Source organism: Rhinolophus sinicus, linkage group LG17 (assembly GCF_036562045.2).
Source record: "Rhinolophus sinicus isolate RSC01 linkage group LG17, ASM3656204v1, whole genome shotgun sequence".
Taxonomy (NCBI): domain Eukaryota; kingdom Metazoa; phylum Chordata; class Mammalia; order Chiroptera; family Rhinolophidae; genus Rhinolophus; species Rhinolophus sinicus.
This window is the reverse complement of record NC_133766.1, coordinates 16,079,547-16,103,533: the sequence shown is the minus strand read 5'-3', so window position 1 is coordinate 16,103,533 and position 23,987 is coordinate 16,079,547. Positions and strand designations below refer to the sequence as shown.

The 23,987-nt window shown below is 42.1% G+C and overlaps 1 long non-coding RNA gene across 12 annotated transcripts in view; it reads right to left on the bottom strand.

Annotated features, from left to right (window-relative positions):
- LOC109450593 (uncharacterized) overlaps window positions 1-23,987 on the bottom strand; it is a 209,518-nt gene that overhangs the window by 78,084 nt on the left and 107,447 nt on the right. For 2 of the 12 annotated variants that reach the window (XR_012492958.1, XR_012492948.1), the window contains exon 8: window positions 16,832-17,389. The exons of the other annotated variants lie outside the window; for them this stretch is intronic. This is a non-coding gene — a long non-coding RNA (uncharacterized LOC109450593). Of the gene's footprint in view, window positions 1-16,831; window positions 17,390-23,987 lie in introns of those variants that run through there. 12 annotated transcript variants of the gene reach the window in all.

Below are 23,987 nucleotides of genomic sequence, written 5' to 3'. Positions count from 1 at the left end.
CTCCCGACCCTTCAAAAGGTTAAATGTGAGCAGGGGCCCAGAAAAATGGTCACAATGCAAACAAAGTCACGTAAATAAATGCATCTCTGATCTATGCAGGCTGGCGATGCCAAATTTGCCATCTGCACCATTTCTCATGATGAGTCAAATTTTTTCCTGCATGTCCCAAGCAATGAGAAGATGACCGTGTTTATGCAGACTGAGGCAGGCATCATTTGACACTCTTAGAATTTTTTTAAAAATTTCAGATCCACAGAGAATCAGTGGCATTTGTGTTTTTCTAGGTTAGGTTGAAGTTGGAATAAAGAAATCTCACTAGAAAGTGACAGGGCACATGTCCAGGGCTTGAGAGGGTACTGGCAATTTATTGTGATTTTTAGGGGTTCTAGTTATATCGGCAAACTAAGCCTCCTCACCTTCCCCATTCACTCATTACTTAGCAAAAGCACGATTAGCATCTAATTATGTTGGGAGCTGTGTTAGGTGTTATGGATGCCAAGTTAAGTAAAATATGCTTGCCTTAGAAGGCCATTCCTTGTGCTGTGAGAATTCGCTTGGCATGATTTATGAAAAATAAAAATTAAGTGTCTGTAATCAGAATCACATGTGGGGCTCCTTAAAAATGCAAATGACTAGGATTTATTACTTCTATTACTAATAGATCTAAGGTAGGGCTCAGGCCTATCTGTATTATTTAAGAAACAAAAGGAAACTTCTAGGTGAAGGGTCAGCAAACATTGTCTGTAAAGAGCCGGATAGTAAATATTTTCACTTTTATGGGTCATACGGTTTTTGTTGCAACTATTCACTCCTGCCATTGTAGCATGAAAGCAGCCATAGACAATTTGAAAATAAGAGGGTGAGGCTGTGTTCTGATAGAACTTTATTATTACAAAAACAGGCAGCATGCTGCATTTAACCTGTGGGCTGTAGTTTTCCACCTCTTGTTCTAGATGGTTCTTATGGGCAGCTAGGCTTGAGATTTGTTTGTCTAGAAAATATTGTGACTTTGGAGGATGTGTGACAGACACCACCATAGATATAAAGTGGAATAATGTTGCTATTCTCATCCACATGATAATACAGAAAATTATATTTTTTATCATTCCTTTAATGCAATCTATGTATACTTACATTGAATATGATCAAATATTTTTCAGACCATAGGTAAGTGGCATTCTCACTGGAGGCAGGGAGTTTTACTAGATATACACTCTAAACCAAGAAACCAATCTACTTACATCCTAAGTTTTTCTAAGATCAGAAAAAATAGATATTTCTGTGGTTATTAAACGTTTCACTGCATACAATGGTCTGGTGTAGAAAAAAGAGAAATATATATCTTTCCGAAGAAAGTTCTTAAATTTCAAGAGTGGGTCTAAGATCCTAATTTATATATTATACTTAATAGACAAGAAAAACAAAACAACTCTTGACTATAAACTCTTTGATATTCTTTTCAGCTCTAAGATTTTGAAATATACTTAGTTCTTATTGAAAGACAAATTTACTTTAACAAATATTTTTGAAATAACAACTTTGGAGCTAGTATTCCAACACTTGTATAACAATTTTGTGGGTAAAACAACAATAAAACATACCTCTAGCATTATTGATAAATGCCATGGTAGGGAAAGCACAACTATAGGAGAGGTTAATTCTTCTTGAGTGGGAAGAAGGTGGAGGAGTTGGAAGGAGAAGAGAGTGTTATGGGAGTTCAGAAAGAGCCATAGAGAGGAGGTGGCATTTGAGCTGGGCACTGAAGGATGAGTAGGAGTTCTCCAGGCAAAAGGAGAAAGAGGGGGTGTTCTTTGAACAAGGGCATAAAGTCAGGAAAAGCACTGATGTTTAAGAAGTAATGTCTACTATGACTTGAGTACAACGTGTCTGCAGACCATAGGTAAAAAGAAGATAAAGCCTGAGGGGTGGTCTGGGGTCAGAGAGCAAAGGCACAGTTGGTTATGCTAAAGCTATGGGATTTCTTTTAATAGGCAAAGGGAAACCATTCAACTTTTCAAGCAAGGGACTGACCTAATCTTATCTGACTTTTAGAAAGATTATATTGGGCTAAGAACAGAGTGGGCCTTGAGCCTGTGAAAATGCTCATAATTTGTCCCCCAAACAGGGATGGTACAATCTTTCCCCAGGAAGCTAAACAAATTCCCCAAATGCCAGGATCCTGGGAAAGTGTATCCAGGGAGTAGGCCCTCATTGCCCCAATCCCTTGGGGAGACGGCAGGGTACCCAATCAGGCCTAGGGCCCAGCTCTGTCACCTGCCTCCCGATGGCCAACTTTGGGCACACGTAAAGAAAAAAATAATGTTGTGGACTCAGGAAAACAAACCAACTCACAAAAGCTTTCCAACAGTCTGAGAAAGACGCTTTTAAACATAAGACTCTCTCCTATTAGACAGAAGCTGTGGTCCTCACTCTCTCTCCGTTCAAACCCATTCCCAACCACCTCCACGCATGTACTGTTTGTGGATAAAAATGCATTCGCCACCACTGCTTCCATCAGGCTCCCCTGTCTTTGGAGCTTTAGGTTTTTAATATCCTCGTTAACGTCACATGCCCTTAGCTTTACACGCGATGCAAACACTTCACTGTCCAGTTGCATCTTAAATAGATGCTTTTGTTCTCTGACTATCTGTCCTGTCAGCAGCTGCCATCCCATCCACTTCCTTGTCACACACTATTGCTCCTTCAGCAAGGTAGCAGACCTCCATCTTTCTGAGGGCCTCAGTTGCCCTCTTTGCACTTCCCTCACTGTCCATCTCAGAGCAGTCACAGGACTTCAAGGAGCCCCAAACAGGCTGCTCCTCTAGAAAACACAGGGACCCCTCTGCTCGACAGGTGAGCTGAGCTCTCCTGCGTGGAAACCATGCATCTGGCAGACAGGCAGATGCTTCATAAGGGCCCCTAAAGGGATTCTTTCAATGAGCGTGTAGTGACCATTTGCTGCACATGCTCCAAAACCCTCACAAGGGCCCAGCAGGGATAAGCAGTTGCTCTACAGTTTCTACTGTTTTATCAGGGAAATTCCGAGAATGGTTTTGTGGCTCCCCTTTTGGGAAACTAAGTTTCTCAGATCATGCAACGGGAAGAATAAAATCCTTCCAGACCACTTAAGCACCACCAAAGAGACCTTTCTCTCTCCTGATGGTCTGCAGTGACCGACTGGGTCTCAGCAGAGGAAAAGCAGCTGGCCCCAGGCCAGAGAGCAAGCTGCACGTCTAAGGAGAGAGAAACCGACTTGAGCACATGCTCCCTTGACTTTTTATTTCTGGTCATAAGGCAACCGATTACTATACTAGGATACAACAGCAATGTTTTCCTAGTCTGCCTTCACAGTCGTGTTTCTACCCTGTTCCTAAAATTGATTATATTCCTATTTAGCTATAAGCCGAACAGAGAGCCCTCATGCCACTGTTTTCCAGTACATTTTATTTTAAATCTAGAACCAAAATCCTTGTTTACATATAAAACACTTAGTGTTATTTACACTTATTTAAAAACAAACAAAAAGAGACCACTAATTATCAATATTGTTCGACATATACCATTTATGGCAATCAATCCTATTACTATTGATCATTTTTCATTATTTAAACATAGTTTTTAGCTCTTTTTCTCTCGAGGACTGGGTTTGGGTAATTGAAATTTGAAGAAAGATTAAAAACTCATTGGATATAAATTGGGGCAAAAAACTGAAATGTTAAGTGCTAAGTTGTAGTCCACTACTGCCCTTATCTTGAATAATGGAAATAGAGTTTAGTGTATCCTGCAAGAGAACATTCTTATGTTTTTAAATTGCAAGTGTTCAATTATGTACAAAGGTCAAGGCAGAATTGATCTGAAGGAGCTCAATTTTAAAATTCCTTTAAAAATTGGGACAAAGGATGCCGTATTATTAAACTAAAATATTTAAAAATGAAAAGTATTATGTGTGCCGCATGGTGGAAGATCAGACCTTTATTAATGCAAGTTTTAAATGCTGATTAATCCTCTCGAGAGTCAGTTTTCCAAAGCATTGGACTGTTTTCAAGTCCTTTTCAAAACAGCACATCACTTCCATTATTCTGAATATTAATTGAACAATATTATAACCAAACGTACAAAGCAAGATTTAAAACATGATTACAGCTGTCAGTGCTTACATCTAAATAAGCCATTGAAAATACAAGCTTAGAAGAAAACAATGTTATAACCGAGTCTTAGAACAGCGAAGCTGTCTCGTAGCCTTTTTCAAAAGTGAATTTGATGCTTTAGGACTCGAGAGAGCTTCAGCTGAGATTTGGTCTTAACATATTTATATGGCTAATTCTCGATCAGAAATCAGAGTTACGTTCTTGACTTGTGATTTGGGACGTCAAGGACATTTTCTTTTGGGAGAGAAAGAGAAGGAGAGCCAAAGAATACTAAATTAGTTGATAGAATTTTCCCACTTCCTTAATTTCTGTTTCTATTTCAGCCTCTTGTCTACACTTAAAAAAAAAAAAATCAAAGAATTAACCGAATTCAATCAAATAAAATATTACTGTGATTTCAAAACAACTCATTAAGCTCAGAGTCAAGCAACTGCAAATAACTAATGACTTATTTTCACAATAACCGATTGTCTAAATTCAACTTCTTTTATTTCCGAATTCCAGTTTGGGGGCAGACAAAAATCCCCATTTTCTCACAAGAAGCAATGTAAATTATTGGTTTCTATTATGATGTTGGGGAATTTTAGTTTTGTTTTGTTTCCTTAAATGGTTGTTGTGCATTTGAGTGATAGCTCTTTGTTCAAAAGGATGCAAAAGCCACTCTCACATCTAATTCTAATGAGATAAATGGCATTATGGAGGGATTATTAAAAATTTACAGCCCTCTTTACTAAGTTTGTTTGTCAGCCGAACATGCTGAATATTGCATAGCACATACACAAAAGCATGCCATCCTGACGATGAAAAAGATATGAAGAAATAACGATGCAATGGTAACAAGTCTGATGGAGTTGCATATCTCAGTTGCTGTTTGGCACGTCACTTAATCATATTGGGCCAAACCGGCAGAATCACACAATATGTTAGTGTAAAGGGTCCACAGTTTAAGGAGAAAATCTAGAAGTGTTAACTATACACTGTCTAATTATACAACCTTACTGTCCCAGAATGTGATTTCAGAAACCATTTCTGACATATGGGAAAAGGGTAGAACAGCTGGTCATTAAGGTTTTCTCAAGACTATTTAGCAACACACTTGAATGTAATTAAAGTGAGACACTAAATACTGCACTTGTGGTACAATGTATTTTTAATTTTTATGGCATGTGGTAAAAGTAAATAGATGCAAAGCATTCAAGTTTTTCCACTCGGCATCCAACTTGTCAAAGATGCAGTGTCTGTTTGGCTGATGGCAAGCAGGGTCCTGGTGTAAGTCACAGACATTCATTTGGGGTGTTTAAGGCTGTTTTAAAGGGACTGAATTTGGCAATACTCAGAGGGATGTCTAATTGGGACTCTCAGACAAAGCATGAGATGAATTCATTCATTTATTTATTCATTCATTCATCAAACACGACCTGGAATTATTTTAGATAATAAAGACATTAGCCTGGCCCTTGAGTTGCTCACAGCTTACGGTGCTCAAAACACAGGGTGATGGAAGGTGATTAAATGGTGCTGTGGAAGCACCAAAAAGGGGGGCCTGGCCCAAACTGGAGCTATGAAGCAAACCCCCCTGAACAGGAATCATTTTAGTCAGCTAGAAAATGAAGGAGCCGGGGTAAAGCGTGGGGCAGAAGGATTCAAACAGAAGCTTACGCAAAGGCTTGGAGATGAAAGAGAACATTATAATATGAATATAATGTTTACACTTATTGAATATGTAGTGTCCTGACAGTGGGCTAAACCTTTGGCAGACATTATCTCATTTAATTAATCCTCACAGCAAACCTATGTGGTAAGTACTATTATTATCTAGACTTCACAGATGGGGAAACTAACAGGATAGACGAAGGCAGAGCAGTTAGGGGGTGACTAAACCAGGACCAAAACTCAGATCTGTGTGAGTCCCAGGTCAAACTTTTCTCCCTATTGCATTCCCCAATTAACATGTATATATCATGTCTATTTAGTTTTCAAAGAACTTAGTGTATAAACTCATCAGTCCTTATAAACACCCTATGACTGAGAGAATGAAAACACAAGCTACAGACTGGAAGAAGATATTTACAAATGACATATCTGATAAAAGAATTGTATCCAGAACATACAAAGAACACTCAAAACTCTCAACAGTAAGAAAATAAATCACCCACTTAAGTGAGCAAAAGATTTGAGCAGACACTTCATCAAAGAAGAAATAAAATGGCAAATAAATACATGAAAAAACATGTCCAACCTCATTAGCCATTAGGGAAATGCAAATTAAAAGCACACAGAACTACCATTACATCCCTGTTGGAATGGCTGAAATAATAAAAATAATGACAACACCAAGTGCTAGCAAGGCTATGGAGCAACTGGAACTGTCACATATTGCTGGTGGGAGTGCAAGATTGTGCAGCCACTCTGAAAAAGTTTGGCAGTTTATAATAAAATTACACATACATTTACCATATGACCCAACAAACCCACTCCTCAGTATTTACCCTAGAGAAATTAACACCTATGTGACTATGTATTCATAATCTTTGAAAACTGGAAACCATCCAAAAGTCCCTCAACAAATGAACTGACAAACAGTCTTACATCCATACAGTGGAATACTGCTCAGACATGGAAAGAAATGAACTAGTGATACACACAGCATGGATAAATCTCAAAAGCTTATGCTGAGGAAAGAAAAGCTTATGCCCAGTTACTTCAAAAGGTTACACACTGGAGGACATTCTGAAAAAGGACCCAGGTAGGGATGGCTGCCATCGGTTAGGGGTGGTTTGACTACAAAAGGACCGTGCGAGGGAATTTTTAGGGTGAGGAAATTGTTCTGTATCCTGATTATGGTGGTGGTGACATGAACACATACATTGTTAAGCCTCAGAGAACTACACACCCAAATAGGAAGTTAATTTTACTGCATACAAACTAAAAAACAAAAATTCCATGAGGTACATGCTTTAGTTTGGATTCCCCCAAAAGCAAACCTTGAGATAAGAAAATGGGGGGGGAGGGATTTATTTGCAAAGTGAATCCAGGAATCACAAATGAAGAAAGGGGGGAAACGAGAATGGAAAAAAAACAGAAAAGGTGCATTAATGAGTAGGTCTCCATTGTGGACAACTTCGGCTCAATTCTGCTAAGAATCTTCTGAGAAACCGTGGGAATATGTCTTAGAATCCCTCCACCTGTAAGCAGCTTTCATTTGGTTGAGGATGATGTTGCCCTTAGGAGCCTAAACTCTTGTGCTTCTAGGTTTTGCAAGTGCCTTTGAAAGTCCTCAGGCAAAGAAGAGGAAAGACCCAGTTCCTTGAGGTGGGAACATGTTCAACTGTCTATTGCAGCTGCTGGTGAATTCAGGTGGGTTGGGGGCATGGGAAGGTAACAGCATCTGCTAATGAAATATTAGTGATGGGTGCTCTGCACATTTTGTTTTTGTAATAAAGTGGAGGACATTTACCAAACAATTAAAACAAATGTGTGCAATGTTGGTAATAAGAACGCTAGTCATTAGGGGAAATATTTCACAATATGCTAGTGACCACAATAGAATTCCCAGCCTTCTTCATATCCTATCATGTAATTCTTCCAACAGCCCTATGAGATAAACATTAATATTTTCATTTTATAAGCAGGGAAACTGAGACTTGTAAGTAGTTAAGTAGCTTTCCCAAGGATGCACATGGCATGGGCGCACACACTACTCTCCCTCCCCCAACACACAGTGAGGGTGTCATAAGATCAACTTAGAAGCCCATAGTTTTTCCATCATGCTTCGTTAATGTCTACTCTGGTACATGTTGCTACATAGCATTACAGAAGATAGAGTAATTCTGAGAAAACAGTGCATAGCATGGGGAATCATGCATTGTGATTAAACAGCCAGATCTAAGTCACTCCAGGGCTGAGCCCTACTTGTGGGAATATTCAGGCTTCCTATTTCTGGCTATGGGCATTTCATTGCTCATTAGAATCTCCAATAGACAGTGGCTGAAAAAAAAAAAAAAAAAAAAAGACATAAAACTCCAATCAAACCACTTTACTCCTTATACAAATGTCTCGAAAATGTTGAAACTTTGGCTAATAAATTGAAAATTGGCCATGGATAATAATTATCTTTGCTGCTGCTGTCTTCTCATTAGCATAAATGGCCAAGCTGATGCTCTAGCTATGAGCACTGATCCTGTAACTTCAGCCTCCTTAATCTCATTGTGAACTGTACCTTTCATTTTCCTTTCTGCTTCTTAATGGGCAGTCCTTCAACCCTGAAGATGACTTTGTTGCCAGAGGACATGAACTTGGAGCTGTTTTCCACTGTAGGAAGAATAGGATTAGAGAGTCATCCACAGTCCCTCCCTCTCTCCCAATCTCTACTGTCATCACAGTAGCTGGACACAGTTAGAGGATATAGACTTTTGGCCAAAGAACAAAGTGAAGTTAAATGACCCACGTGGGCACTGAACCCCGACCTCATTAGCATTGTTTTCTCGCCACCTCCACTAACAGACAGCCCAATTATGAACACCGAATCAAAGAGGGAAGTCACCTCTTCACCTGGAGCCAAGAAAAGCCTACGACTGCTGGTTGTTAAGAGCATGCTTCTCCAGACAAATAACCACACTATTGTGTGAACATCCATAAGCGATTTCTAAGATTCTTCCCTCCTTGCTCAGTCTAATAAGAACTGTTCTCAGTGCGGTTTCTACTCTGGAAGGTGACGAAGTTTTAGGGACATCACCCTGAGCGGATGTGCTGGAGTGTGCTCGAGTTTGCCTTCTCACAGCCTCTCGGGTCTGAGCCAACTTGAAACTTCTGCAGTAGTGATCCCCCATCCCTTGCCCCCTCTTTGAAACCCTTCCACGCTGTGAGTCCTGGCACTGGAAGCTCTGCCTATGAGCAGAACTCACTTCTTGTGAGTGTCCGCTGAGGGATCTATGGCAGAGATATTTCCACAATGGGTTTTACAATGGAGATCGACCCTTGTTACTCTATAACAGTATGGAAGTTCTTCAAAGTGGTTCTTAAACTGTTAAGTACAACTTCCTTTTTCTGAAAGGTAGCGAATTTGTATGATTTGTGTCTCTTGTGTGCATGAGTATATGTGTGTATATAATTGTTTAGGAATTTTTTTAGAAAAAGTATAAGTTGAAGTGCATCTAATTATTTGCATTCTTTTTTTGAAAACCAAAGTTATTTCAAGAAGCTCCTGGGATGCAATGACTGAGTCAGTCAGTCCATAAAGCTAATAAAACCAAAGAAGATAGCCCAATTCCCAGACCTGCTGTTAGAGGGCTTTTCTATAGCCATGGACCACAACCTTGGGCGGGGCCGACTGGCTCACACATGAAGTAGTTTACATAATGAGAACAAGGAGAGGCAGAGTGTGGACAATTCACTGTAGAAACGTCTTCTCTACTGTAAAAAAAAAAACCAGTCAATTCTGAGGGCAGTGATTTAGCTTTCTCTTGTCCTCATGTACTAAGGGCAGCACTAATTAATGAATGAGAAGACACGTGTCCAGAAGCTAAAGTTGGCCCCTCCAAAGGTGAATCACAGATTCCAGAATGTGGCTATATTTCAGAGTATATTTTACTCTATAGAAGATGTTTTGAGCTTATAGGTGCAGCTGCTAACCCTTTCTTCCCCTTTACTCTACTCTTCCCAGCGTGAGACAACAATGGAGTGGGCCCCCTCCCGCCTTCCACCAAGCACAGGCATACAATTCACAGCCATAGCAAAGTCCAGTTTATGAGGCAGTTTGATGGGCATTGCTAGTGTCGCAACATCCCATTCTCTAATTCCAGGTATAGACTTTGCAGCAACAAACTCAGAGGCAAACCTGAGCCTCCTGGTGAGATTTCAGCACTAGAAATGATGACAGTTCATCAGCCTGGGATCCTGAGTGACCTTTAGGTGAAGCTGACCCTACACCACCACCTCGAGATGATAGAGTATGCAGAAATCCAAACTTCGTTGTTTTAAGTCATAAAGAGTGTGGGGTTGTTTCTCTCCCCAGCCCATTCTGACAGCCTCACCAGAGAAGAAAGTGTTTCAGCAGCTCAGCCTTTCAGAGAGTGGGGATCATGTATCTGCAGTCCTGGCAAAACTCCTAGGAACCTAAGTGCTCACTAAGGCCCTCCTTATAATACTGGCCTAGACTATGTAACTGGGTTTATGCCTCAGTTTCCCTTCTGAGTAGGTACTTGACCCGACTCTAGCCAGCCCTACATAACATCACTATTAATGTACCTTTAGGTTATCTCCTGCCTTGACCTGCACTCTGACATGATCTCCTGCCACCTGGCTTGAGTTTAGACCCCATCTGAACCCCTCCTGGTTTTCCATACTCCCTGGCATATCTGGGTGAACCCTGGGAGAACCCTGCTCTCCCAGGGTTCAGCCACAGGCTTCCCTTCTCCCTGCCTGTCCTCCCATTTCAGATCTTGGTTGTCAAGTTGCCAATGCACCTCATGCTGAACCCACCTGAGGTTTGAAGACACTTGCTCTTATCGTGTCCCAGGATATGGTTAAGTTATATGTAAGAGGCCAGGGCAACCTGAGGAGGATGAAATCCAGAACAAATTCCACTCCTACACTAGAGCAGGCAGGGACCAGATTCTACAACAGGCTTGGACGAAGTCTAATCCAAAAAAAAGAGTGTGGAGTTAGGCAAAAGATTGGGACTCACAATAGCTTGAAAAGGGAAGTTGTATTGGGAAATCCCATTGAGGTCAACATCAAGAGGTCCAGAGAGGCAGGCAGAATCATGGTAGTGTGCAAGACCACACAACCTCTCCAAAAGACAGATCCCAGAGTACCAGTTGCATTTCTGAGACAGGGAATACAAAAGGATCTGCCTCTCAGACCCAAGGCAAATGTGGCACCTAAGTCTCAGAAATAAGGCCACGGTCAACTATCCCCCTAGATTTCTAGCCAAGATCTTGGGGATTTGAATCACAAAGAACTTCTGTAAATTTTCCTCAGGTACACTTATGGCTTGTCCTGGCGTTTGGGAGAAGTGGAGTTAAGAACACTTGACATGAGGCAAAGAGGCTGAGAATCAGGCACCAATCTGACAATCTTCATCAGTGAAGCATGTTGGCACCATGGTCAGACCACTGTGAAAAGCAGGGAGCCAAATCTCCAAATTGAAATAATTTGATGGGATAACTAACAATTCATGGTCTTGCACAAATATTGACAAGTTTTTCAATACATAGAACATTTCAGGGTTGGGTGAAAGGGTGAGAAATGTGGACGTTAGTATATCTTCAGCCCCCCAGGGTATGTGTGGGGTAGTGTTACTAGCTTAGATGATTTGGGTTGAGGGATAAGGAGAGAATAACTCCATCCTCCAAGTGTGGCAGGCACACAGCTAGTTCTAGTGTTCACCAAGAACTAGCTGTGCGCCTACCAAAAGTGTAGGAAGATTTGGACCCCCTCCTCAAGAAGCCCTGGGGACTTCCCAAGAAGAAATCTGTTTCAATTTGTAGTTGTTTTTTGTTTGTTTATTTGTTTGTTTGTTGACTTGAGTAGCTGTGGTCTCTAAAACATACAAATCTAAGTTCTATAATTCATGAACTCTTTATATGATAGACCTCATGTAATTCAGTTTAAAAGTTAAAGTGGAGAAATCAACCAGTTCAGATAGATATTTGCAAACTGGTAAAGACCAACTTAGCTAGTTAGTCTTTACCAATTTGCACATATCTGAATATTTTTATGAAATGTCTTTAATCCAAATTTTTCTGCAAATTGGTGAAGTAGAAATCTCAGACTATTGTGGCAGATGGTGGACCAAGGGACAAAATGGCTCGGGGAGCTGGCCATGTTAGAGTGGCTTTACTAAGTGTCATGGATGCTATGATGCACCTCCCTGATTCCTCTTTAGGAATGAAGGCCTTATTTCCCAGCAGATGGAGTATCATCCACTGACTGCTCTCTCTGGAATTGCCATCAATTGAACAGAGCTGCCTTTCCCAGGGCCATGGCATCTCCCCAGGGGCCGTCTGCATAGAGTGACTATTTGAGGTAGGAGTGTACGTGTTGGTCCACTTGCTTTAACTTAAGGCTCAGAAAGGCTGGCCCCACCTCAGGGCCTTACAAAGAGACAGCAGAGACCTGTTTGGAAACTGCATCAGAACCCAACTTCTCCCTCTGTCTCTTTTCTTCCAGCTGTTGATCCCAAGAGCAGGGTGAATAAACTTCCTATGCACTGAACTCCATCTTGGAGTCTGTTTCCTGAAGATCCCAGCTTCCCAAACTAGGTAAGTGTAAAATATCCAGTCAGTGGAAGAACCCAGAGCATATTCCATTTATCCAAAATGATAAGTAAGATATTAGTGAGAGGGGCACCAGTGTCATTGAGAAACTCAGTAGTGGCTGTACCCCGTTGAACAGAGGAGATGATAGGATTTGCTGTTATAAGTCTGGGCTCTCAGACAGCAGTGGGGATGATGCAATGGCTGTAGGATAGAAGTCATGTGGTTGCATGTGACTGTCAGAAGCAAAGTGGGTCAAATTATAATAATGAGCCTCCAGGTCAATAAGGCAACAAGAGACAAAGAGCTGTGAGATGACTAATAGGACACAGAGTGTTCCTAGGGCACACTGTATGAGCAGCCAACAGGGTACTACTTACTAGTTTATACAACCAAAGGGATCATGGATGGACAATCAAGAGATTGAGGGCAGCTGCCCCGATAAAAATCATGATTCCTTGCCCAGTTTCTGGACCTGATCCCATAGCCTGAAAGAAAGGCCAGATCCCATAAGGAAGGTCCCTGCAACACCATGGCAAAGGTTTACAATTTTATTCCCCCACTCCTTCCCTAAAGGTGCCTATAGCCATCGATTCAGGTGACTGTACATTAGGAAAAGGGGAATACCCAGATATTTGAGGACTGTCAGACACAAAGTCTGAGGTGGTATTGATACCTGGACACCCAGAGTGTCATCATGGCCCCTGTTAGTGGGAACCTATGGGAGCCAGGTAATTAATGGTCTGGATCACAGTGGGTCCACCTGTGGTCATTTCCTTGACTATTGATTATATGATTGGAATGGACACACTTGATAGTCGGAAGAACCCCTATACAAGCTCCTTTGGAGTAAGAGCTATAGTAGTAGAAAAGACAATGTGGAAGCCTCTAAAACTGTTCTTGCCCCAGGCCAAGGTAGTAGATAAAAGATAGTATGGCTTCCTATGTGGGACTAGCAAAGATTAAAGCTACCCCTGAAACTTAAAGCAGGCATAGGTGGTGGTCCCCATCATATCCCCATTTATGGCCCCCACAAAAAGCAGAGTGATCATGTTGGATTATGTGAGCTCCCACAAACTCAATCAAGTCACATCCCCAGTTGGAACTGTTGCACCAGAAGCAGTATCTTTCCAGAGAAGATTAACACATCTTCAGGTACCTGGTAAAAAGGCACTGACCTAATGAGTTAACTCTTTCCATCTCTATCAGAAAGGAGAATTAGAAGCAATTCAAATGGGACTGACAGCAGCATACATTTAAGGTCTTGACCCAAGTTGAAATGAACTCTCCCACCCTCTGCCTCAATAACCTGAAGAGACCAGGACCATCTGGGCAGTCTATAGAATATATATGTCCATCCATAACATCTTCCCAATCCACCTGCAGCAGCAAGAACTGACAAGGTTGAAATAAAAGATTTGTTTCTGAAAGCTAAAAAAAAAGTTCCTCACATGTACTGGATCCTGGTAGAGATGGAGCATCTGACCATAAGACATCAAGTAAGCATGGAGCTAGATCTACCCATCATGGAGGTTTATTAGACCCACCGAATCATAAGTTTGGTCAGGCACAAAAGCCGTGAATGTAAGGTGGAGGTAGAATATCCAGGATCAGGCATAAGCAGGACCAGAAGCAGGTGGCCCAGAAGCCCGTGTTACTTAACCACTATTGCACTCGCCCTCAGCTTACATCTATGACCACATGGGAGGCCTCTTATGACCACCTGGTGGAGATGGGGAAAGGCCAAACCTGGTTTGTGGATGGTGCAGTATGTGGGTACAAGCTGAAAATGGACTCCTGCTGAACTAACAGCCCCATTCAGTGGTGGCCTATGAGGGGAAATCCTCCCAATAGGCAGAGCTTTAGGTGGTATACCTGAACATTAACTGTATAGAAAGAGAAGTCACTTAAGGTAAGAATATACCTAGACTTGTGAGTAATAATGAATGGCTTGGCTGCACAGGAACCTCGAATGAAAACGTTTGGAAGATCAGAGATAAGAAAATCTGGAAAAGAAGCATGTTGATAAATCTATAAAAGTAGGCCTGACACATGAAAATCTTTGTATAGTATGTTAATGCCTATCATAGAGCAAACACCACGGAATAAACAGCCAACTACATAACCAACTGAAACACAGTAACTAGGCCAGTCCATGTCAGCCAGCCTCTGTCATTAGCCATCCTAATCCTGGTGTGACGGATTCATGAATGGGATAGCCATTTTGACAGGAACAGAGGCCATACATGGGCCCTAAAGTATGGGCTCCCACTCACCAAAGCCAACTTAGTTATTGGCACTGACAAACGTCCCACTTGACACTCACAAAAACTAATGCTGAATCCCCTACCTGACACCATCCCTCAAGGAGACCAACCAGCCATTTGGTGGTAAATCGTAGATCAAACTAAATCCCTTTCACCATGGAAGGGACAGCAATTCTTGACTGAAATCCACATATATCCTGCTTGCAAGGCTTTGGCCAGCTTGATTATAGATGTTTAATCTACTAACATCTACTTAATATGTCACTTAATATTCCACTTAATGTCACCTCTAACTAAGGGTAATCATAATAACCATAAACCAAGTTTGGTGTCCCATCCTCCAGGATGAGATATACAGTACATCTTAAATCAACAACCATTATATTTTGCTGTGGCCTGATAGGGAGAGTTCATGGGAATGGGGACCAACAAGTGGAATAAGAGTGACCCTGCCCATCACCACTCCCACCATCTTGCCCACTTGAGAAATCTGAGTGTTCCATCCCCACAACTTTAGTCTCTATGGGTTTAGAGGTGCTGGTTCCCAAAAAGGGGATGTTTTTATTAAGGACACAGTAAGAATGTCATTTAACTTTAAGCTACAGTTGCCACCTGGTCACTTCAGGATGCTTGTACCCAGAGACAAGCAGGGAGGAAAGGGGTCAATGTACTGGTAAGGATAATTAACGCTGATCATGAGGAAGGAGGTAGGACTCTTACATGGCGGCGGGAAAGAATATGTCTATCACCCAGTTGATCCACTGGACCACTTTTTCATACTCTACTGACGACTTTTAATAACAAAAAGACAAGGGCAGCAGTACTCGTCTGAGGAGGACATGGTGACAAGGTGCTCAGACTCCTCAGGAATGATGGTCTAGGTCATTCCATCAGGTAAGTCCCCGTGACAACTAAGGGTAGCGGTGCTAATGTAAGGGAAGGTATGAAATGGGTAGTGAAAGATAGAGATGATGAGTATCATTTGTGGCCTCAAGACCAACTATAGCAAACAGTGGGTCCCATTAATCCTAATCTTGAAAATTTTCCCATGGAGGCCACCTAGAATCCTGGAGAAGATAGTCCCAGATCGGGCAAAATGAAGTGTAGCGGAGTGGCTCAAGAGGAGGACTACAGAGTTTGCCATGATGTGCCACCGAGCCCTACAAACTCTCTTTCTCTCTCTCTCTCTCTCTCTCTCTCTCTCTCTCTCTCTCTCTCTCTCATAATCAAGACACTTATTCCTCCAGCAATTGTGAGTTTGCGTCAGATCGTTTACAGCCGAGTTCCTCTCTGGGAATTGCCCTCAACTGAAGGGAGCCACCTCACTGAAGACACACCCCTTCATCCATCTGTTGCCAAGAGCTGCCTATTGACTGGCTGATGCTGAACTCCTCCAGCTCCCCCAGGACCAGAAAGTGCAAAACTCCTGGCACACGTGTTTCAATTCAGGACAACTCTGAAGGGCCATCATAGCTTGAGAGCTCACTGTGAAGTTGGCCAAGCTTCTGTTAACAACTTGACCACGATTCCACTTCCTCCTCTGCCCAACTTCCTTCCCTTGGTCCCTTATAGGATATTGTTTCTGAGAGTACTCAGCAATAAACCACATACACATAAATCTTTGTCTCAGAGTCTGTCCCCTAGAGAACCCCACCTGAAAGAGTCAGGGGGCAAGAGGCCATATGAGAAGGAATCAGTGTGTGAATTCTCTGGATTTTATTTAGATTTCCTTGAAGAATTCTCCACAGAGCTGTATTGTTTCTCCATCCTGTGGTCCCTGGGGCCAATTAAATTGGTCATCAAATCTTATTATAAAGAAAAATTCACCTAAAAGGGTGTCACTTGGATAAGCAATTACCCTTAAACAGGAAGTGTTGAGTCAATTCAGAGCTGTCCTTCACTCAGGCAAGCATTCTCCCTTTCTGAGGTGAAGGGCTGTTTAGATATTGCTCAAGAAGAAAACACTTTCTCTCTTTTACTGTTTGTCCTTGAAGGTATAACCACCATACTTTTGAATCTTCCCAGGAATCCTCCCACCTCCTCACCCCCTGCCTTGATGGCACCATATGCTTTCATCTCAGAGAGAAATGCTGTTTTTTTTCTTTCCTTTTATTCACTGCAGGGTAGTGTCAGACAGTGTCTATCCAGGTAGCGAGATTCAAGGAGACTGGAGGGGACAGGCATTGTCTCTGGCAGGAAGCCATGCTTACTGGGCTTGCGGTCTACTGGGCCCTCCCTCGTGGCCTTGGGCAGACCACTTGGCCTAAGTCTCAGAGAGATTCAGCTCATTAATGTCAAGCTGCTGGTGGTTTCAGGTGAGCTGCCATGTCACCCAAAGAGAAAAGAAGCCTTGCACTTACCAAGAGCTGCTGTGGAGACAGGTTCACCTCAGAACTGGAAGTTTCTCGATTCTTTGTGTGAGAGAAGTTTTCTCCACTGTTTGAGTCAGAAGCAAACCCAAAGCAGTTACACTGGTTCCTCCAGGCTCACCAGCATTGGCTCTGAGAGCAAAGCAGTGACTGTTCAAGATGCTCACCTCAGAAACAATGTCGACTGTTTGTCTTCCCACTACGGGTGGCAGGCTGAGCAGGGAGCAGGATGCTGAAGCATCTTCTGTGTTTATCACCTCATGTTTTTTATGGTAACTTTACATCGTCTCTCCCAGCTTCTGAACTCATACAGATCAGGGCCAGGTCTCTTTGCTTCTACTCTTCTCCTTTATAATAGCAAACAGATTCTCTTGAGACTGGAAACATTTGTTTTCTCAGCCCACTAACTCCAACTACAGTACATTTCCTCCTTATCATCACTATTTAGTTTGTAATTATTCCAGTCTACTAACTCCCACCAAGGTTGGGGATACTGTGGTTAAATTGCATAAATCACTGATTTTGGGTCCTTCATTATCATTAATAAACTCAGGACATGGGAGTCCCTAGAGGTCCAGCTCCTCAAATTTGATGAACATTTATGTTTACAATCCAAGGACAGAAAGGAAAGCTGTTGGCAAGGACCTTGCCATGAAGATCAGAAGTTTCATTTAAATCCATTGTGATTGCAAGTGCTGTTTATTCTCTGGTTACAAATCGCTAATAATAAGCTAATATGGCTAAGTTATGGAATGGCATCTAAAACAATGAAAAAATGAAATTCTAATTAGGAACAAGCCACCTACTCCCAAATCTTCAGATCACCAAATCTCAAGCTACCCTGATGTTTGGCTCTCCAGGGAATTGAAGGGAATCAACCTAAAAGACAATTGCTAAAAATATGCCATCCCCAAATACTTTCGCTTAACCTCACATACCAAAGGTATGTTTCATTGACTGGCCAGTGAACAAGATGACATTAACTTACAAGTCTGACTAAGCTACATCTAATTAAATGTATACATGTCTAGGCACTGGAAGGAGCAGCTCTGCCACTCAACAGCCATCTTCATCGGCAGCCAGTCACGACAGACAAATTGCATCAAAGCCCTGGACGCATGGAGAACAAGAAGATCAAGAGCTGCTCAATATCCCCAATGCCACAGAATGATTTATCCTGCAGAAAGCTATGCATTTCTCTTCCGTATCTTACCGTGAACTCATGCCTTAGAAATCTGGTTGTTCTGGATTTTAGGAAATTGCGGTATTGCGACACAGGCAGGGTTATTTCTTGGCTTTGGGTTGGTAAGCCATAGTAGGAAGAAGGTGGCCTGTGGTGCCTCTGCAGGACTCTGTGAAAGTCATTTGCATATGCTCTTTAGAAGTGCACCTCTCTCACCAGCCCATGGGGATGTCACAGATGGCAGAGAGGGAAGGCTCGCTGAACCCCAACATCTGGTCAAATGTTTCCACATAAGGAGGGAAAGTTAAATCTCTTTCATTAGAGTAGGTTACACACCACCCCAGGACCTCCATCCCCTCTGGTTCAGGAACAAATATCTTAAAGTTTTAGACAGATTTTGAAAACATTCAAAACCCAAGAATAGCTGTTGCGGTATGAAGAACTTATTAACACAGAGATTTACATATATGAAGCTAGTAAATAAGGAAAGAGGCTTTCGGGGAGGAGGAAAGGAAATTCAATGAAGAGCAAGGGGATGATTAACTACATAGTTCAAGTCCATCTCATTTTATTTTTCATCCTGTCCCCTTCCTAAACCAAACTTTTGACACATTGGGTCTATCGATAAGAACTAGTTAAAAAATAAGGGGAAAAAAAGAGACGTAAATAAATGGTAACGCTAATAGAGACCCAGGGACAGAGCCTTCTCCCAAATGCACAGCTTGCCGCTCCACATATAGCATCTTGAAAAATGTTTACTGCCTTCAAAGATACAGCCCTTGGCACCGAGCACCATGCCTCCAAGTTTAGAATGTGAACCTCCATATTTATGTTCCCCAGATGGTGGAATTTATAAATGCACCATGGGGTGCTATTGAAATTAATAATTTAATTCATTTCCGTGATTGTGCAGTGATTGCTAGTCATTAAGGCAATAGCAGTTAGCAGAGTCTCTCGGTACTGAGATGTTAGCAGAAGACTAATCTCAGGGAGAGTAATTCCTCTGTCATCCGATTTCAAATTCAGTCAATCCCTTCTGAATGGGGACTAGCCAAAAGTTTCTGGAATGAAAATGAGGGCAGCCTCCACCTACTTAGATGAAGATGGCTTCCATGTATGTCGTTTCAGAGTTTGAAATCAGTCCTCTAAGGAACACTGAAATGATTTGTGGTTGTTTCGCTTGGAGAAGGAACAGATAAGAAAAGACCCGATTGTTGTCTCCAAATACACAAATCTTTCACTCTATGTCTGTGGACATTCTACATCCAAATAATTGGGAATTAACTGCACTTTTACTTTATATTCCCACTTGTCTGCTTATCGAGTGAATATACTGACAGCTGAACTAAATAGCTTTTAAAGTCTCTTCCAGAGATTCTCAGAGATTCCCTGAGTCTATGGCGGGGTTGGGAGAACAGTGGTGTAGTAACTCTGTATTTCCTAAGGGAAGTACTTGCTTCTCCCAGCCTAACGATCTGGAAGCCTAAATGTCCAAGAGGGAAAATTATTGGGCACCGGCACACATAGCATGGCCAATGTGAATGAGCCCATCGGAATTTTTAACCCAAGAGGCTGTAACTGCCTCAGATTTGATAAAGTGCCTTTTTTTTTAACTGTGAGAAGCCTGCAAACCCATTTCCCCACTTCTCTCTTTATCCTCAAAGCTTTTATTAATCACAGAAGGCCTGACCTATAGCTCCTCATTCAATAGCTGAAGAAACTAATATGTGAATAATAAAATAATCTGAAAGAAGTTGGAAAAATTCTGCTACTGTGACTCCAGCCTTTGCTCATTCATTAGATTTCCCCTTTGGACTATTCTCCTTCTGCCCAATACTCAGAGCCTGAATGAGCAAGAAAAGAATCAGAATGATTTCCCACATCATGCCCACAAGTCGTAAACCTGCACAGGCTCTAAACACAGACTCTGCCCACTACTCATTAGAGAGAGGGGAACGGACAGTTGGGAAACAGCAGAAGATGAATGCAGCCACTCCCAGCCCCCAAGAGAAAGGCTGGAACCTAGCAAAGAAGACCACAGCACTCCTCTTTCACGTCACGCTCCTGTCTTGTGTGGGTCAAGGAGCAATCAGGGTAGAACCAGGAGATAGAGTCATACAGCAGTCCCCCTTATCTGCAGAGGATGTGTTCCAAGGACCCCGTGGATGCCTGCAACTGCAGGTAATACCAAACCCTACGTATACTATGTTTTTTTCCCGATACATACCATGCATTTCTATGATAAAGTTTATTTTATAAACTAGACTCAGTAAGAGATTAACAATGACTAGTAATAAAATAAAACAACTATATACTGTAATAAAAGTTCTGTGAATGTTCTCTGTGTGTGTGTGTGTGTGTGTGTGTGTGTGTGTGTCCCTCGTACTCAGCAAACTAGCAGGAATTTCTTTTCCCTTCACAATTTCACAGAAAGAAGATTCATTCTTACCATAGATTTTAGCAATCTCAGCATATGATTTTTTTCTTTATTTATTAAGTTAAGAACTTACCCTTTTCATTTAAAGGGAGCACTTGATGGCTTTTCTTGGGCATATCTGAATTGCCAGCATCACTACTCTTGCCCTTTGGGGCCATTGTTAAGTAAAATAAGGGTTGCTCAAACACAAGCACAGTGATACTAAGTGAGTAACAGGCTAAGTGACTAAGAGGTGGGTGGCGTCTACAGCGTGGAGACTCTGGACAAAGGGATGGTTCACGTTTGGGGCAGGATGGAGCCAGAAGCGCGAGGTTTCATTATGTGACTTAGAACGGCGCACTTATTTAAAACTTATGAATTGTTCATTTCTGGAATTTTCCATTTAATATTTTCAGACCACAGTTGACTGTGGATAACTGAAGCTGGGGAAAGTGAAACCGCAGTTAAGGGGGGTTTTGTTCCAACCTAGTTTTAAGGAGTGCATGAAGATGCCTGTGTGCTTTGGGAAAGTGGCAATAAAAATTTGCCTTCCTTTTGCAGTGTTTTAGGGACTGCCCAGTAAATGTCCCTGATGAACTAAGGACATGGTAACTGCAAGCCAGATGCCACCAGTAATTGTTCTGAGTGATTACAGTGAACATTGCGTGCTAAATGCCCAGGGCTCCCTCTTAATCTCCGTAAGTGCCTTCCTCTTGCTTTCCTGACAGTTTGTGTCTCTTCACTAGTACTTCTCACACCCACCTCTCCATTTAGACTGCAGGCTCTGAGAAAATGGCCCCCCTCACCTCCACAGCTGTCCCCATAACACAAGCATAGGTATTCACCCCTAGAAGGTCGGTATTACGGAATCACATTCATCGCATTAGTGGGAACAGTAGGTATCGCTAGAGGTGGGTAGTATTTGCTCTTTTTTCCTTTTGGTCATGAAAAAAGAGGTGAGAAGAGCCAAAACTCCTTAAATCGTCCCAGTCCCTTACCTATGGGACAAAAGAAAATGAAGTTTGTGTGGCATTTTTCTCAGCAAGCCAGAATCACCTGTGCAATGCCTCACTGAGGACTCGAGGGCTTGGAGCCTTGGAGCCACTGCTTTTTCCATCACTCTTACACAGTTGTTAACATTGCTGCTCTCAGTGATATTTCACAGGTCATTACCTATTCTCGTGAACGTCTTCCAGTGACCTGACAAAAGGATGTGGAAGAGAAGCCCTTGGACTAGACTTAGGTCCTAATCCCAGCACTTTCCCCAACTTGGGTGAATCTTTAGTGGCCCTTTGTCTCAGTTTTCTCTTTAAGGGTGCCATCGTGGAGGGAGAATGGATTTGGGGGTTAAGTAGACATGAGTTTAAACATCAGGTCTTACTGTTTTATAAGTTATATGGCCTTGGGCAAGTTACTTCACTTTCATAGCCTCAAGTTCCTCATTTCTATCGTGAGAATAACATGTCCTAATATACAAAGTTGAGAGGAGCTTTAAAAGAGCTCATATATGAAAAACATTTAGCCAAATACCTGGCACAAATTAGGCATCCAAATTTGTTATTTGTTTCACTTTTCTATAAAATGGGTGCTGTAGACTGAATGTTAGTGTCCCCTCAGAGTTTATATGTTGAAACCTAATGCCCAATGTGATGGTATTCGAAGGTGGGGTCTTTGGGAGGTGCTTAGGTCATGACAGGGAAGCCCTTATGTATCAGATTAGTGCTCTTATAAAAGGGATTCCAGGGAGCTCCCTTACCCCTTCCACCATGAGTATATAATAAGAAATTGGCAGTCTGCAACCTGGAAGAAGGCCGTCACCAGAACTTCACCAGGCCTGCACCCCGATCCCGGACTTCCAGCCTCCAGACCTTTGAGCAATAAATATCTGCTGTTTATAAGGCACTCAGTCTGTGGGACTTTGTTATAACAGCCTAAACAGACTAAGACAATGGGTTTTCATCATCTCATCCTTCTAATGCTGTCTTGAGGATCAAATAAGATTATAGACAAGAACGATCCCTGAAAACTGTAAAATACTGTGTATTTGTATTCACAGGGGATTAAGAGACACAGAATATATAACCAGATACTATAGTACTATGCTCCAGTATCTAAAGAAAATGACCTAGTGTTTTGACAGTATTCTTAAAACAATTTTTAAGAAGGAAACCCAAATGAATTGTTTTATTATAAGAAGCTATGTGGGGGGTGGGGGGGAGGAAATGAAACTCCAAATGTGATAAGATATGGAATGATAATAGAAGTGGCCCTGATTTATAACTGTATCCTGGCTCATCAGCAAAATGAGTTCAAATTCAAACTGAAAGTGTCAGAACAAAAAGATTGGTCCCATTACCATTTCAGTGTCTCTTTAGTGATTCATGCCCGTTGGAGATGTTGTGAAGATGGATGATGGCTAAATGTCCTCATTATGGCCTCCTGCTGAGTATGCCAGGCATATAAGAACACCCTGGACACCCCCTCCATTAGTAGGACAACACTGTCCAGACTCTGGTGCCTGGAACGCTTTTCCACACAATGCTTATAGTGCTCTGGAGTCAAATATGTTCAGGAAACTCTACCCCTCTCACAGACATCCACAGGGCATATCTGTAGGGTAAATTTTCTGGGAAGCCCTAAGATTTAAGTACATTTGTTTAACCCAGAATTTCCCAAACTCGTGAGACCCTAAGACTTTTTCCCTTACCTCACTCAGTCTACAAAGTCACAATTAGCAGTTGTTGAAAAATGTGCTGCGTAAACACAAATCCAAGAAGAGACGTGTCCACCTGCCACGGACCCTATTCTGCTGTCTGGAGAACACAGTTAATATGCCTCAGAGCAAGGTTGGTGGGAAACAAGGGCTTCAGGGCCTTTGCTAACTAATTGTGCATAAATTCTCCCATAGGTGTGTGGAACCAGGATCCCACTTTGAGGAGCAGAGATCCCAGGGGTCCTTCCACTACAGCAAACACTCACCCCCATGTGGCTACTGCTGAGGGTGTTGGGCAAAGGGAGGCCTCCATAACCCACACAGTCCCAGAGCACATTCCACGCCCAGATTTAGACATCAGGCGAGCCCACAGCAGAGGTGGCTGGGTAGAGGGAGAAAAGAGAGGCACTCCCCTCATTCCAGAATGACACAGCAAACAAACCTAAAATCAACCCAAACCACTTGTTCTCCCTCCCTACCCCACTCCAAGCTGTTTCAGATCAAAACAGTCGCTAAACGTGCCATGGAGAGAAACCTGGCATCTTCGAGGTGATTATACGGTTTTCTAAATTCGTTCTCTGAATGTGGCTCAAGCTTAAAGAGCAAAAGCTTAAAATGAGCAGAAAAAAATCA